Raw genomic sequence first — 16,642 nt, 5'->3', positions numbered from 1 at the left:
GTTAAAAGCTATGATCTTTGGAAGAGCTATAGGCTATATTAATTAGATATATAATTATCACTGCTTAAACGAAAAGAAAGCAAAAAACCCTACAGATACTGTCTGCTTTCATTGTAATGAAATTATTCCTGTAGGACGTGAGATTAAATTCAGGCTTTAACTAATGTTTGTGCTGTTTTTCTCACTTTTCCTTTTGATGGTGCTGAAAGAGAAAAAGGAAAGCGAGTCACAGGCCACTCAACGCCTACTCCATGGGGTCTGATTTGCTGAGACACCAACTTCACCTTCCTAACAAGGTTATTTCTGACAGCATGTGTAGATAAACATTTAGCAACAAGTTAAAAACAGCTTGAAACATTTGAGTTGGTTATACAACATGAGGAAAACAGAATCAGACTTTTCAGATCCTTACTGCTGTTCTAAACTACTCTTTATTAAGAGGTTCCTCTTTACATTTTTGATCAATATATTCTGAAAACCTGTGATAAACCCACAACAGTCATGCACTCACGAAGTGCACGCAGGAATGGAAAAATGAGGCAGTCATTGTGCTGGTGGGGAATACCCCACCAAGGAGATGTAATGACCTAAGTACAAAAACAGGCAGGAGATGGGTCGTTTTGTAAGCTATCTGGAACCTTCCACCTGTCTCTCCTCAGTTGTAAAACTTTATAAAAAATAATCCGTCCTTATTTCCACATGTTAAGGTATCTTCTTTGTAGCAGAAGTAAATTCAGCTTTCACATTTAATGAAGCAGTAGTTGTCTGCTTGTTAACTGCACTTTCACAACATAGGCAGAGCTTCTGAGGGCAGTTTTACACAGGAATTAGAAGCTTATTCTTGCTGTTGCTTTGTACTTTATTCTTAAAATAGGAATATGAAACAAATGAGTTGGTGATACAGAAACAAAGCAGTAGGAAAAATGCACCTTAATACCTACAGAACTGTTTTAAGCTGTTCTGGAGAAGCGTAAAGTTGCTCGTTCACTTGTTCTTTGTGTTGTAGGTGCAGCTCAAAAGAAGATGATGACTACCAGAAGACATGAACAAAGGTTTCTGTCCTATAAAAGATATGAAAAATACTCTTCATACATTTCTGTCTTAATCTTTTGGTTTCCAGCGTCCCAATTTAGAATTAACACTGCTACAGTATTGATAATTCCTGAGACATACTAAACTGTATTACACTTTTTTTACGCTGATATGCTTGTTTCGTTTCTGGTTTAAGATTTTTTTCTTACTGTGATTAAATGCAGGCAGATAGGCATTACTGTTTAATGCAGTTTTCATAGAATGATCAGTACAAGACCTGTCATTTAGAAAAGTCTGCCATTGTATTTGGTTAAAATAAACTCTTTTAACTAGTAAAAATTTAAGCAGATGATGTGCTTTTTTTCTTTAACTTCAGTAGGTTTATTCATTCTGCTAAACTTGTCTGTTGCTGCAGAGAGTAGCTGACAGGCATTATTCAAAACAAGTGGGTTTCAGTCCACCATCCACTTTCAGCTTCAGCTTTTGTATTGGCAGCAACTGAAAATCTTTAATTCTGACTTCAAAAGTCTCTAGTATTGAAAACCTCATGACCACAGTTAAGAAACGTTTCCAGTTTTAGGCAACACCTGTTCCTGTGGCCTCTGAGGATAGCAGAGAAGCTGCTGCTGGCCACAGCAGTCACTTGAATTCCAGTGGTTGCAGCTTGGTACAAACATAGCAGTTACACAACAGGGTTTTCTTGCTGAACTACTCTTCAGCTGACCTAAGAGGATAATTTATCTTTTCCTCCTATACACTAAGATATAATTTTCATCTTCACCTGAAGTCCTACATAAAGTCTGGTTAAGTCTGCTGGCTTCTGCTTGCTTCTCCTTCGTGGTTACAAGGAACTCCACACATTTAATATGTTTTTTCAGAATGCTTGGCAAACTAAACAAGATATCAGCCCTTTGTATTCATTTAACTCAAACTCCTTAGGAGATTAAATGCTCTTTTTCCTTCTTTTTGCACTGAAACAAATGAAATATGCAGTTAGATTGTCTTTTTATTACTATGATGTATACTGCTTTAATTAAAAAAAAATAGGAACTGTTCAAAAGCCTTTGATTGAATATAATGATTCCTGTAGAATATTTTTAACAATACTTTATCTCCATACATAGGGTAAGTGGCAATAAACCTCTGAAGAACCTTTATATGTATATTGACCTGTACACAGAAGGCAGACCAGTCTGTGAGACTACTGGAGATAAAGCAATCTTCTACAGCATGTGTCAGATTGTAACTGTGCAGAATGTTGGGAAGTGGCTGTTGCTTGAAGTTAATAAAGTATGCTTAAACTTACTTGCATCTCGTCTTCTGTTGTTCATAAATACACTTTTGCAAAGCTTCTGAACACATGAAGAATTTTGAAAGATACCATTTCATTTCTGCATGGTGCTGTCTGCTTCAGGTATCAGATGTATTAAAGAGTTGGGGGATGCTGTGGCATAGCCATTAATTTTTTTGAAGAATAGAAGGTACTGTTGATATCTCTGAGATAATGAGCTGCCTGGTTGGTGACATGGCTGGCCCCTCTAAAAGGAGGCTGTCACCTGGGCTTTACATCACTGGTTACAGAAGGCAGGGAATTTCTTTCATAAACTTTTTGTGTGCAAGCCTGAAAAAGCATAAATGAAGGAGGACACAGAGATACCTTTTTAGGCAGCTTACTGTTGATGGGCAACCTGCAGAACATTTACCTCTTGAGTGTTCCAGTGGTCTTTTTATTAAAAAATCCCAGATGTATAAAAAAATCATCTTGGATAGGTGTGTAAAATGAAGCTGTTGGCTTTTGAGAAGTTGCCTGCCTGCTGGTTTTGAACAAATTGTGTATTTCGGTTTGACCATGCCTGTGTTTTTTCATCCTAAACCGAGCCTGCATTAGTTAAAGGACAAAAGAAAAACATTGTACTACACTGAAGGGAAGACATACCTATCTATAGATGCATTTGGATGAGAAAAAAGTTGAGGGTACTCAAATGGAGAAAGCAGTGCTTAGTGAATAGAGATGGAGTGTATATTTTGATGCTCGTTACATGGGTATAGAACAGATACTACCAAGTCTCTCTCCTAGACTTTCACATCTGTATTTTGTTCATCCAAATATTTAACTAAATTTTAGTTTGAACTTGTGATAAATAATTTTAAATGAAAGACTTGGTGTTTCCTTTTTATGACAGTCCTTCAATTCTTCATCATTTCAACCATTTCTTTATAAACACTGATTTTTTTATTATTGCAGTCCATTCTTTCTATAAATTAATGATTCATGAATCAGTGAAAAATATGAAAAATATTCAACAAAGCTACACAGACTGTTCAGTTTAAATTGAAACAAAAGGTAAAGCTTATGGGCAGGTAAAAATAAATTCTGGAAAACAGCAAAAAATATTTAACACATCAGGCTAAGCAGCTTCTCAATACTCATTCCTATCACTGCCTTTCACGGCTTCTCTGGAAAAAGTCTGTAATATCATCTGACTTTATTTTTTCCTGTATTATTTTTTAAATTACAGTCCTCATCAGCTGTGATCACAGGCAAAATGGTTCTGTCTCAATCCAATTTCTTAAATCATCATTTCTCAGCAGTTTTCTGGGCTTCTGAAAGAGAATACATGAAGATATTCCAAGTGGTTTGCTGATGATTCTGCTGGCATAGCAGGGTGCCTTGTAAATTCCAGATTTTGAGGCAATTTCTGCCAGAAATATGCAAGAAATCCAGGTGGAGGTGGACACAGCCACAGACTGCTTTATAACTGTTCGTGGTTCACTCTTACAAGTGTTACTTTTCAAGTGAGAGCCAGTGCACCTTTTTTTTATTATTATTCTTTAGCATTCTTCACCCCACGTATCTGCTACTAACCCATTGTTTTGCTAGTACAAGATGTGGCTACACAGCACAGGCATCCCTTGACACTTTTATGTTGGAAAGGCTTGGAGATGTGGTTCCTCACAGTGGAGTTCAGCATTCTTTGACAACACATGTCTCTGACACTAAATCCAACTATTAACTCCCAAGCTTCTGGAATTCATTGTCAGTCAAAGGACCTAATTTCAGACCTGGTGATGCATATAAAACACGATCTAAATTCTGCTTGCAAGTTGCACTTTGAAGCCAGACTTCCAGTCAAAATACCCATAGAGTTGTGCAATTATCACAAATAATACTGCAGTGCAGCCTTGCTAGGTGCCATTATGTTAGTGTGTCAGTGAGTGGAAAGGGAGATTTATTACTATTTGTCCAAAAGGCCACCAAGTAGAGACCAGTACTTTTACAGAGGATGCACTGAAAGTAATGCCTCCTACATATTTTCATGGAAACTACAACAGATACAAAGAATGCAAAAACATTACTTGATAGAGCAAATTCTCAGCTACATAACACCAGTTTTCAACAGTCACCACGATTAGCTATGCATTTTTGCCAGCAATAAACAAAAGCCTGCATGCTGTGCTCATAAAAATTTGCACCAGTGGAGGCAATCGGTGTTCCTGTCACCGCTGCTGAAACGCACCATCCACTGCCTCACTGTGCCCACATCCACTGGTTGGTCTCCACAAACACTCTGCAAACATCAATAAATGTCAGTGGGTGCCATTTTTTTCCACAAGGAGGAATTCAGTGACACACCTTTGTTTTATACAGGCTTCCAGATCAGACACCATTCTGTCAGGCTGTCCCTCTGCTGCCACCTGTCACACTGCAACAAAATGTAACAGAATACTGGTGGGAAGGTCCAACCTCTACTGCCATACCACCAACATCCACCTCTGATGTTGTGGGCCTACATCATCAGAAGGTGTTTCTTATGGAGCATCCCTCACAGATTACTTTCACAAAGCAGGTGAATTTGACAAGCACCCTTGATCTTGTTCTCGTGTATTACCCACAATTTCTTCAAAACAGCCTTGAAGAGCCTCCTTCAGAGGGAAACAGTATTCCAACAAAAGGCAAAATTGCAATACAACTGTGTTCAACTTCTGAAAAAAGGCAAAACCTACATAAATTGTGGAAGAAACTAAGAGAGAGTACCTAAGTGAGGGCTGCTAAGGAATGTCTTATCCCAAGAACAGGGCTGATGATAGTCACTACCAATTGCAATTAGCAAAGAAAGGCAGCACAGCTTTGAAGACAAGCCTGGAGATGGTAGAGGAGCTGGTGAATACCAGAGTCTCTTAACCCTGCTGTCCTGCCACCAGCTGCATGTGCAAGCTGCCCAGGAGTCTTAGAAGGCCACTTTATCTCAAAGGGTTCCTGTTAAGAGCAAGGAAAAGCTGGGAGAGACTGGAGCCCAAGCAGCTGCCACACAAGCCTTCCCTGCAGCCACTCGGGGCAAACTGATCCGCTTCAGAATTTCCAGTAACATCAAAAGCATTCATCTTCTATATTGTTACAGGAAATGGCTCTTTACATAGACTATTAGTTAAGCTGTATTTTTGGCACGTTCTATATGTCTTTGAAAGCCTATTTAGACCTGCAGCTGCAATTGGGCTGCCTTTTTGGATAAGATTTATCATAAAATCCAACGCATTATCAAGCAGAAGGATAGATTTGTAAGAGTGAGCATGTAGGTAAATTTCTGCACTGACAGAAAGAATGGCAACCACTTTGCCATCAGTTGTCTCAGGAGAAGAAACGTTAACAGTCCTTTTAATCTTTTTTTTTTTTTTTTTTTTTTTTACATTTTTCATATCCAGTTTTCTATGGTACCACAGCCTTTCTCAACTTTGCTACCTGCAACACTCCCTGGCTCAGGACCTGCAGGAACTCCAGCAGATCCCATGGTTTGGTGCAGAAACCTGCAGTACAGGAGCGTGGGCTTCGCCTTGTGCCATTTCCAATGCTCACAATGGGTGTAGCTCACATCGACCTCTGGTGGGACTCGAGTCCTTGAGTAAATCCTTGCCATTTACCTATCTATGGCTGTAGATATACAGCACCTTTGAGAGGCTACCACTCAATCTCCACGACACTGGGCACTGTGAGGATGAATGTATTCAGTTATCCGAGGTCTGATGGAAAGAGGACCAAGGCAAATATTGGTCCGATTTTTGGGTAGAAGAGACAAGTGTTGGACTGATGATCATTACAGATCCCATCCAACATGGGATATTCTATGATTCTTTGCTTCTAAAGCTTGTTCTCCAACAAAAAAGATGAACTTCCCCCACTATATATAAAAGATTTACTATATCTGAATACACCTCAAGTTCAGGTATTCTACAAATCTATTTCCTATATTAAAAAAAGTTCATCCTAAAACATGATCTAGATGAGATAATCTGTAGAGAACACCCCTATATTTGGATTGCGCTCTTTCCACAGGAAAGTTCTCATCTAAAGCCAAGCTCACCTTCATACCACGTTCACTACTGTACCTACTGGTGACACAATTTCAAACACATTTTTACAAAGCTTATTCTGGATTTACTGTCCAGGTCAGGTAGAGCCATCATTCCATTCATACTCTTGAATGAAGACTTTTCATCAGGGCTGAACAAGAGGACTGCCTGTGGTCACTCTTTCTTAGCTTGACCTTGTACACTCAGGAAATTGCAATTCAGTCACTCTTTATGGGAGATTTTACGTTAATTTTGCAACACTCATAATGTCTACCCATTTTCCTTCCATAGAAGGCCTAAATTAAACAAAACTTTTTTTCCAAGAACTAGCAGTGTAAATTTAGGTATAGAGTTCCCAGTGTTTATAGAACATCCAAGCACCATGACAGAACAGGGAAGAGATAATTTCATGACCTGACCCAAACTGGCTTACTAGCTCATTAATGCTAATATACAAATCCATTTCTATTCACAAGAAATTCATATATTTTTGTTCATAAAGGCTATGCTTACAATGGAATCTCAAATAATGCCTAGATCAAGCTTTTTTTTTTCCTTAAAAATCTCTTACCATGTGGTATATTATGCAGTAATCACATACGCACAAAAGCAATTGAAGACATGGATACCTGGAGGAACAGCTGAATTTCAGAAAATAGGGAGGTTCGTGTGTTTGGGAAGGCTGTGTACACAGATAAATTAATGCAGTTTAAACGAATACTTAGTTAATACAACCCTTTAATAGACAAAAAGGTGAATTCAAATATGTAATTCTCCCATCAAAGTTTAAAGAAGTGTTCTGGGAACTGTCATCATTGTACTCCAAAATCCAGGAGTCCTCAGGAACATGTTCTAGTCCTCAATTCCAAGAGGCAGATATAAATCTGTTTACTTAACCATGTACATATTCATTCACAAGGCCATCTATTACTTAGTCTAAGTGAAGAGCCAGAGCTACCAGTAAGCTATCTTGCAATTTATTCATATGAAGGCAAATACAAGTAATTCCACTTGAGTCTGAAAAACTTTGAGCCCACATCAGTTTTGGAAAATTGGACTGTGATCCAGAAGCTGCATCTAATTAATTCCAATGTGATTTTACATAATTACTCTAAATAATACAACTGTAATCAACACACAGTCTACACACTACATTTTATTACTGTTTCACAAACATTTGGAGGTTAAAAAAAAAGCAATAATTGTAGTAAGGAAAACCCCTTTGGAAGACAGTTATGTGCTGGCTTGCTTATAAAGAGGTCTTACAAAATGTCTCAAAATCCTGGCAAATAGGACAACTGAAATACGATTACTTTTTGTTTCAGATAACAAAGTTGCACTCAACACCCTCAAGCTGTTTCCCATCACTTCTAAACAATAAGAAAACAGTAACCTAACATATAAACTAAACTAAAATAGTGCTGAATGAGACTCACTTCTATTGGATAAATGAATCAAGAACTTGTTATTTTGCAGAAGTAATGTATTTCTGCTTTGGCATGGCAAGAGAGAGATCCTGCCTTTTTGAGAAACATTTACTCATCAATGAGCTCTTTCTAAACAGTTTTTATTTGGTCCTATCCTGTTCACATCCAGTGCCACCTTCCTCTCAGCAAGAGTCAGCAGCAGTTATATTTGGTGCTGTAACTTTGAAGTTGCTCAAACAGCTTGGTTCAGCAACAGAGCAAGAGGAATGTCTCCCCAGGAGCATATGGCCTGAGTTTAAAACTGTGGGCATCCAAGAGCTCCACAGAGTATTGTGTGATGCTCTAACTTCCCTCACAACTGAACTGCTAGCAGTGGGTGTTCCGCTATGCACCTGTCTGCCCCACAGCACTGGCAAACACGTTTTGAACAGTTCTGCTCATATGTACAGAGCCAGGCTTTTTTTCTTGATTAAAAGCTGTCCGAAGGCAGGGAGACTGAGAGGCCTGATGCACGGCCTTTGAAGAAATATGCTGATGGCTGACTACCATCGGGAGAGAAGCTGTGAGGTCTTGGTCTTCTCCTGGAATGTAGTCAGATTCCATCTTGAGCAGATGAGAGAACAGTTTCACATCAGAGCCTTCTGGGGAAAGATCAAAGCCTGTCTTGTGGTTATCCTGTTTTGAAAAGGCCACCATCTGCCTTCTGAAAAGACTAATGAATGGCAGGGAAGTAGAGCCAAGGAATATTTCCTTTTCACATCTGGATATTAGTTCTTCAGTTTATGGTTTTTAAGTTCAAATCCATGGATTTGAACACCTACTTTAGAAATGATGGCAAACCATCATTTATCTTTTCATTCTCACGTGTGTTACTTTCTCCTAAATAAAAGGAGACCGCCCTCTGTGTTACCATTGTGTAACTCAACACTACCTTTTGAAACAGAGAAGGCTTAAAGCTGGAAATACTGGCTTCAGCTCTACTCCTGGAAAAAACACACCAGTCATTTTGACCAACAGATTACTACTGGTGTCTGCTTAAGATTAGTACAGGATCACAGAATCATAGAATAGTTTGGATTGGAAAGGACTTTTAAGATCATCTTGATCCAAACACTCTGCTATAGGCAGAGACACCTCCCACAAGAATGTTGTTTAATACTCAGTCACATTACCTCCACTGCATAATTAGCAGAAAAGAAGTTTAAGAATTACCATCTGATCTGGAGTTTCCACTGTGAGACTAACTGATGTGTCCAAAGGAGAAAAAACAGACACAAATAAATGGGAAATTCCATGTAGAGGAAGAAAATGTACTAAAGGTGAAATAGCTGTCATGCTGAATCCAGAAAAGATCTTTACCTTCATTATATTTTTGTAAGCGAAGAGTGCAGCTATGATGTACGTTCCATGCATGTGTTGCAACTTTGTGAATAAAAAACTGTCTGAAGTGCTGCAACACAGCAAGATACTGGACAAAATGAATAAAAAGACAGCTGCGTGGTTTTCCTTCAGAATGTATTCTAGCTCCAATCTCCCAGTAACCAGGAGAAACCTTGTGTTCTGTGATGAATATTTGCATTACAACATTGCTTAGAAGAAATTAAATAATATCGAGATGCTTATCTGCAATAGGAATGGGAAAAGAAAAGAAAGCTCGACAGCACAAGGGAAATCCCTCACTCTGCCCCACTAGATTCACCTTGCTCTATGTTTTCCAGCAAGCACAAAGGAAGCACACATTTCAGGGAGTATTAAATATGAAGGAAGCAAATGGCTAGGGAAGAGAAGCACTTAATGGAAGTGTTTTTTTCATGTACTTTGAGCCATTGGCTATATGGCAGGATTTGCTCTGTTTGATGAAGAGATGTGTGGGAACAAAACATTAAACTAACAAACCTAAGGTTTTGCTAAAGTAGGATAATCACTATTAAAATATTTCTGAGGTAACCATTTTAGAACAGTTATATGAGTTCTTTGTTATCCAGCTTGAAAATCACAACAATTCAGCCATCACTATAACAAAAGGTGTTTATAGAAATTCACCCATTGGTTTTGAACAATACAACTCACCAAGATGATTCTTCATCTTGGTTTTAGCTTCACACTTTCTAGAAAGGACGCCCTGTTCCGGCATCCAACTCATCCATCAAAATACTAAATGAAAGCAACATCAGTGTTACCTCCTGTCATATTACAGTCTATACCCTCTCACTTAGATAGCAGATTCTTTCAGCCCATTCTACAACTCTACAATTCTAATTTAATCTAGGTCATCATACTTCCTGGAATTGTTTATGGCAACTGCCATAATCCTGACTAAATCTTAAATTGCATTCACTGCTGTTAGCTTAAACATCAAGCCAGCCACAGTAACTGCAGATTTTATATCAGTTCAGCATTGTTTGTCCTTGACAAAAACAGACTGTTTTGTTCTGGTTTGTTACCACAGAGTATGGAGAAGACTTCCAAGAAACTCTCTCTACTAACTCAACTTGCATACCTCCTGCTACTTCTCCTCATACAGTAGCAGACCTTGATACAGGGACATGGGTTACCTGGCATGAGTGATGGGCTGATGGGTGGACTAGGTAATCTCAGTGGTCTTTTCCAACCTTAATGCCTCTATGAGTCTATGAAAAACTTATCACTCTGTCCATGTACCACAAGAAGGTGCAGTCACACACAGCTAGAAGATCAGGACCAATGGAATGATATGATCAGATTTTGGCTTCTGGTCTTTTGTTGCTCAAGTGCTTTTTGACGTTTTAAAATGTTTCCCAAATCAAATCACTTCAAAAGTCAAAAGGAAACATAACATTTATCATAGAATCATAGAATGGTATGCGTTGGAAGGGACCTTTAAGATCACCTCATTCCAACCCCCTCTGCTATAGGCAGGGACACCTCCCTCTACACCAGGTTGCTCAAAGCCCCATTCAGCCTGGCCTTGAACGCCTCCAGGGAGGAGGCATTCTCAGTCTCTCTGTGCAACCTGTTCCAGTGTCTCACCACCCACATAGTAAAGAATTTCTTCCTCATATCTAGTTTAAATCTACTCTCTTCCAGTTTAAAACTATTTTCCCTCATTTTCTTGCTACATGCCCTTACAAAAAGTCCCTCCCCAGCTTTCCAGTAGGCCCCTTCAGGTACTGGAAGGCCACCATAAAGTCTCCTTGGAGCCTTGTCTTCTTTAGGCTGAAGAGCCCCAGCTCTCTCAGAGTAGAGGGGCAGAATCACCTTCCCTGACCTGCTGTCACACTTCTCCTGATGCAATCCAGGATATGGTTGGCTTTTCTGGGCTGTAATTGCATATTGCCAGCTCATGCTGAATCTCTCATCAATCAACACTCCCAAATTCTTCTCCTCAAGGCTGCTCTGAAGCCATTCTCTGCCCAACCTGCATCTATGCTTGTGATTGCCTGGACCCAACTGCAGATTTAGCAGGCCTGTGAGACAGCAAAAGTATCCCTTTAATCAATGCAAACTGTAACAACTTACAGGTGGCTTTGCTGTCTTTTTTAAGTACACTGTTACAAACTGCAAATAATTTCTGAAAGTATTTTACAATTGTTAATGCATGCAAGTATTTACCAGATTTGTTATGTAACCTTCAAATCACAGAATCAGAATCACAGAATCACAGAATGACCTGGGTTGGAGGGGACCTCAAGGATCATGTAGTTCCAACCCCCCTGCCTAGCAGGGCCACCAAACATACACCTTTACTAGATCAGGTTGCCCAGAGCCTCGTCCAACCTGGTCTTGAACACCTCCAAGGACGGGGCATCCACAACATCCCTGGGCAGCCTGTTCCAGGACCTAACCACCCTCCTAGTAAAAAACTTCCCCCTAACATCCAACCTAAATCTTCCCTCTTTTAACTTAAAACCATTTCCCCGTGTCCTGCTATTATCAGCCCTTATGAAGAGTTTACTCCCCTCCTGGGAGTAAGTTCCCTTCAGATATTGAAAGGCTGCAATGAGGTCGCCCCGCAACCTTCTCTTCTCCAGGCTGAACAAACCCAACTCCCTCAGCCTGTCCTCATAGGGGAGGTGCTCCAGCCCCCTGATCATCTTCGTGGCCCTCCTCTGGACCCTTTCCAAAATCTCCATGTCTTTTTTGTACTGAGGGCTCCACACCTGAACACAGTACTCCAGATGGGGCCTCACAAGAGCAGAGTAGAGAGGGACAATCACCTCCCTATCCCTGCTGACCACCCCTCTCCTGATGGAGCCCAGGATCCCATTTGCTTTCCGGGCTGCCAGAGCGCACTGCTGGCTCATGTTAAGTTTCTCATCTATCAGGACCCCTAGGTCTTTCTCTGCCGAGCTGCTCTCAAGGACAACTCCCCCCAGCCTGTACAGGTGCCTGGGGTTCTTCCGGCCCAAATGCAAATCAATAGGTAAAGAACTCTTTGTGTCACACACATAAGGTCAATATGCAACTTTCATCTACAATGTGTCTATAAGAGGGATAAATTACATTTAGAATCCATATCTCACTGTCTGAAAAACATAAATCCTGCATGTCACAGGAGATTAATTAGGATGCACATATCCACGAGGGAAAAAATCTGGAGATACCATCAGTTTATTCACGTTTACATTTGGGGAAGACCGGGTAAATGAACTACTCAAAGTCCGTGTTTTCAATCTGCATATTTTTTTCCTACGTGTTAAAACACATTGTGCAAAAGAAATGCTGTTTGTTCTCTAGAGATTTCTCAAGAGAGAGCCTAGTATGAAAAGAGGGGAGAGGAGAGGAACATCCAAAACCAAATTTCCCTCTCTGCTGTATACTACTCTTTTAATAATGAAAAACTGATGGTAGACCACAATTTACTGAAGAAATTACACTAAGAATAGAGTTAATGCACAGAATGCCTACATAGCTACAGGCATCCTCAGGTGCAACTGCAGTACAAAATAACTCTTGATCTAGAAAACACTAAAGACTTTTGCTTTAATATACGTTTGTTACCTCCCAAGTATCCTTCCTTAACTTTAATTAAAACAAAATCTCAATTAATAAAATACCCCCTGAGCACTCCAATTAGAGAACACATAAGCATATATAATTATCTGTTGATGTTTAATACCACAGAATGCTGAAATGCCTCTGCATGCCTTGCTTTCACCTGCAGCCTAGCTGGTTCCAGGCTACGACAGTAACTATTCATTAACTATTAAAAAATTATTTCACTTGTTCACAGCAATACCGCTTTCACAATGTGTCCTCTTCCAAACACGACACATTTCTTCCTTCTTGGTACTTTGACTTAGCTGAAGCAAGAAAAATCAGCTTTATTTAAATATCAGTGGCATGTTTCAGAATGAGTATAAAGAATATGGAGTGAAACAGGATAGCTAATTTCTTCTGGCCTAAATCTACCTGTGCTACTCTTACTTTCCTATGTCATCAAGCATGGCAACAGTTCCATGGGGAGTCTCTGAGAGTTCTGCAATATCATGTCTCCGCTAGAACAAGATGAGGATTTTAGGGAGAAATACCTCCTGCAAAACTAACTATTATAGCTGGGAAACAGAGATGTATACTTCTGAAGGCCATGTGAGAAAAGAGATACACACCAGCAAGGTTCTGTTTTTCACAGAACACTAACTATTCTAACAAAGGACAGCACCTGCTCCTACAAACCTTATTTCGTTTACACTGTTAGCACACTGTGTCTCTGACACAACAGAGGTATATGTAAACTTTGCACGCATGAAAACACACATTTGAAAGGCCCAGGAAAGAATATCCAGCCCAGGGTGCAAAGCTCTGTGAACCCCTGCTACTGCCTGACAGGATATTCCTGAATTTTCTGCAGTATAGATTAATGGTTTAATTCTGAAGTTACACACGAGATTACAGCAGCAATCTCTGCCTTCATTCCAGCCTTCTGCAGCCTCCAAACTACTCACCTCGCAGAGCTCTGGCTTTGCTGCCAGCTCACGAGTCCAACATGACTCATGAACTACATCTTCCCATGCTGTGTAACTTCCAGGTGAGGAGATGCTATCACAGATGTATTCCACTGCAATTCATTAATTAAAACAATATCATGCTAAACATTATCTACCAGCAGCATTCAACAATATACATCCACATTTACAACCAATCTATAAATGCAGGGTTAGAAACATAAGAACTGACATTATGATGTGGCATGAATGTCCTGATTCATTTATGATACAACAGTGTAGCGTATCATCCATGCTTCATAACAGTTTTATGTGGAGTGCTCCATTTTTGACAGATGTTGTATCAATAATGATTATAGTGAGTACGATCAATGAATACTGCAGCTCTATATCAGAAATTGTTACTTTGCTGTATAGGCTAAATAGAAATTGTTGGAAGGGATCCATCAGGCTTCTTCATGGATACTTCTGCAGTGTCCAGAAAAGGCTGCAGATGCTGCTAGGCAGACCCGTGACAAACTGTATGAATGATTTGTTTGACTTTTTGTAAAACCAAAGTTACCTAGGAAGTACGATTCCCTAGAAGTAACAGTCTCATTATTCAGCCAGGAGAGGAAAACAAAACAAAACAACAACAACAACCAAAAAAAAACCCAACTCAACAGACCTAATTCCTTACAAAATCAGTGTTCATCTTCCATTACTGTACATGACATGCTGGCACTGAGCAAGGAAGCCCCATTTCTGCTATTTCAGCCATCAACACATTGCAAACTGTTGCATTCCTCCTTGTGGAGAACAACGTGGCACACATCCTCTCCTCAGCTGATGCCATGGCTCAATTTAATAGAGCAACACAGAGCTTTCAAAGACTGAACAAACAACTATTTATCCCCAGCTGTGCAAACAACGTAATAGCGGCTAATTGTGCCACCACAGTGAAAATCCCAAGAGTAGATGTTTCCAGGATTCAACACGTGAACAGCGTGCTCCCACAGCCGCCCTCCCACAAGCCACAAACACCTTACCAGCTCCAAGCCACACGTCACCTTCCCCGTGCCTCCTCCCAGCCTGCAGGCTGCCGCAACCCTCAGTCTCCACACAGCGGCCGCCATTTCGCGCCCCGCTCCGAACCTCACACTTCACCATGGATGTGGCGGAGGACGCCCCCTATCGGAGCCGCGGCGCCATGGCGGCCCTGAACCCGCCCTACCTGCCCGCGATGCCCCGCAGAGCAAGCCGCCCCTCGCCGCCGCCACCACGTTGTGGGCCGCCATCCTGAACCAACGTCCGCCATGTTGTGGGCAGCCACCCTGAACCAACGTCCGCCATGTTGTGGGCAGCCACCCTGAACCAACGTCCGCCATATTGCGAGCGGGGTCTGAGCCCATGTCCCCTTTGTGGCCTGTTTCTTGACAACATCCATTCGTTGTCATCACGAGGCTTCTCTTGATGAGTCTTGTATCCTTCCTCAGCTTTCTTTTGTTGCCAACCCTTGCTGATCCCCCTCAGCTTTGCCCATTCGCTTTTGATCTGAAACACTGCTGAATGCACACGTGGACATGGTTAGTGGGCATGGTGGTTGGACTAGATGATCTTAGAGAGCTTTTCCAACCTGAATGATTTTATAGAATCATGGTACCTACCCATGTTCCCTACTCTTCACGTATTTGGTACCATCAAGATTTACTTCCCTTAATTGTTACTTGGTTCCTAGATTTATTTTGAAGTCTGTGTTTTTAGCACCATTGAAGCATTTCTTCTTGGTACAACACTAACAATAATCAATGCTGTGAAATTCACTCAATTCTGTCACCCCAAAGGGGAACGTTTCCAGATGATGGAGCTACAGTACATCTTACAGCACCACCTTTTCATGGTACACTGATAAATTCTCTCTGACAGAAGGCTGGGAGTACTGTTGAGCAATACTATAGGCAGAAAGCCTCGATTCGTAGCCTATAAATACAAGTATTTCCTAGTAAAATCTATAATTTGCTTTTTGATGAGACAGAAACTTGTATGTCATCCCTCTGAACAAAGTAACAGTGTTGCACTCCAACACTCCGAACAGTGTTGCTTTCAGGGGTTTGCTCTTTTCTCTTGTCATTAAGAGACTATGACCAAACCACATAGTTTGAAGAAGATACGGAGCTTACAGGATTTGATTTACGATGCATTGCAGACACTTTACATTTTACTGGTGTTGCTCATTATCTAGACTGAAATACATCAAGTAACTAAATATCTTACTCCTTTATGTATTACACACAACATAATTTTTATGGGCAAAAATATTTCAGTTATAAGCTTCACTATTGGTACTCAAGCATGGTGTTTATATATTTATGAGTGCTTTTCCTTAAAGATAATTTGGGAAAAGTCAAAGGGAAAATAATTTTAAAGTAGAAATAATTTTCTTTTGCATTATTGCAAATAAGCTGCGCAGCTAAGACTGTGATTCCCACATTGTACAGTAGATTCTGAGAAATGTTGCAGGGGCATTATGTATATTCTGGGCTGCACTAAATCTTAAAACAAAATGACTCTTAAGAAAGAAAAAGAACAGAGTTCTGTTTGTGAGAAAACCATTATCAAACAGTTTAGAGTTGACTTGGGAAAGACCCACTTTTTCCATATCAGATTTTTTCTTCCTAATCCTTCAAAACTACAGTGTTTAGTGGGCAAATTTCATCAGCAATGTTTCATTTTACAGACTCTTATTTGGTTGTGGGGATGTCTAGAACCCTTACAGGTTTACTATGAGGGTGCTTTTTCAAATTTGAACTATTCAAACCATTTTCTTCAAAGTGCTACCAAAGAAGAAGATAAACAGAAAGCAAGGAAAATTTCTTACCTTCTTCAAATTAAAAAAAAATATATATTAGTATTATAAATAACAACAACATTAAG

The 16,642-nt window shown here is 40.1% G+C and overlaps 1 protein-coding gene and 1 long non-coding RNA gene across 4 annotated transcripts in view; one reads left to right on the top strand and one right to left on the bottom strand.

Moving 5' to 3' along the window:
• Positions 1 to 2,337, top strand: part of PRP4K (pre-mRNA processing factor kinase PRP4K) — a 26,962-nt gene extending 24,625 nt beyond the window's left edge. The window contains exons 17-19 of the transcript XR_016465007.1: positions 210 to 296; positions 1,007 to 1,052; positions 2,157 to 2,337. The gene's annotated coding sequence lies outside the window, so the exon portion shown is untranslated. The remainder of the gene's footprint in view (positions 1 to 209; positions 297 to 1,006; positions 1,053 to 2,156) is intronic.
• LOC149918410 (uncharacterized) lies at positions 779 to 16,567 on the bottom strand. Of its 3 annotated transcripts, none has more exons than XR_016465010.1 (3): positions 14,943 to 16,567; positions 942 to 1,061; positions 779 to 864 (listed from the first exon to the last, which is right to left on the bottom strand). It is a non-coding gene; the product is annotated as an uncharacterized LOC149918410 (long non-coding RNA). The 3 variants fall into 3 exon arrangements; XR_016465009.1 differs by lacking the exon at positions 14,943 to 16,567 and adding an exon at positions 14,758 to 14,935; XR_016465008.1 differs by lacking the exons at positions 779 to 864; positions 942 to 1,061; positions 14,943 to 16,567 and adding exons at positions 8,453 to 11,251; positions 13,730 to 13,842; positions 14,758 to 14,935.
• Positions 16,568 to 16,642: the final 75 nt, after the last annotated feature.

Source organism: Phasianus colchicus, chromosome 3 (assembly GCF_987193195.1).
Source record: "Phasianus colchicus chromosome 3, bPhaCol1.hap1.1, whole genome shotgun sequence".
In the NCBI taxonomy this organism is placed as follows: Eukaryota; Metazoa; Chordata; class Aves; order Galliformes; family Phasianidae; genus Phasianus; species Phasianus colchicus.
The sequence above is the reverse complement of the archived record's forward strand: the minus strand, read 5'-3'. Positions and strand labels throughout refer to the sequence as shown.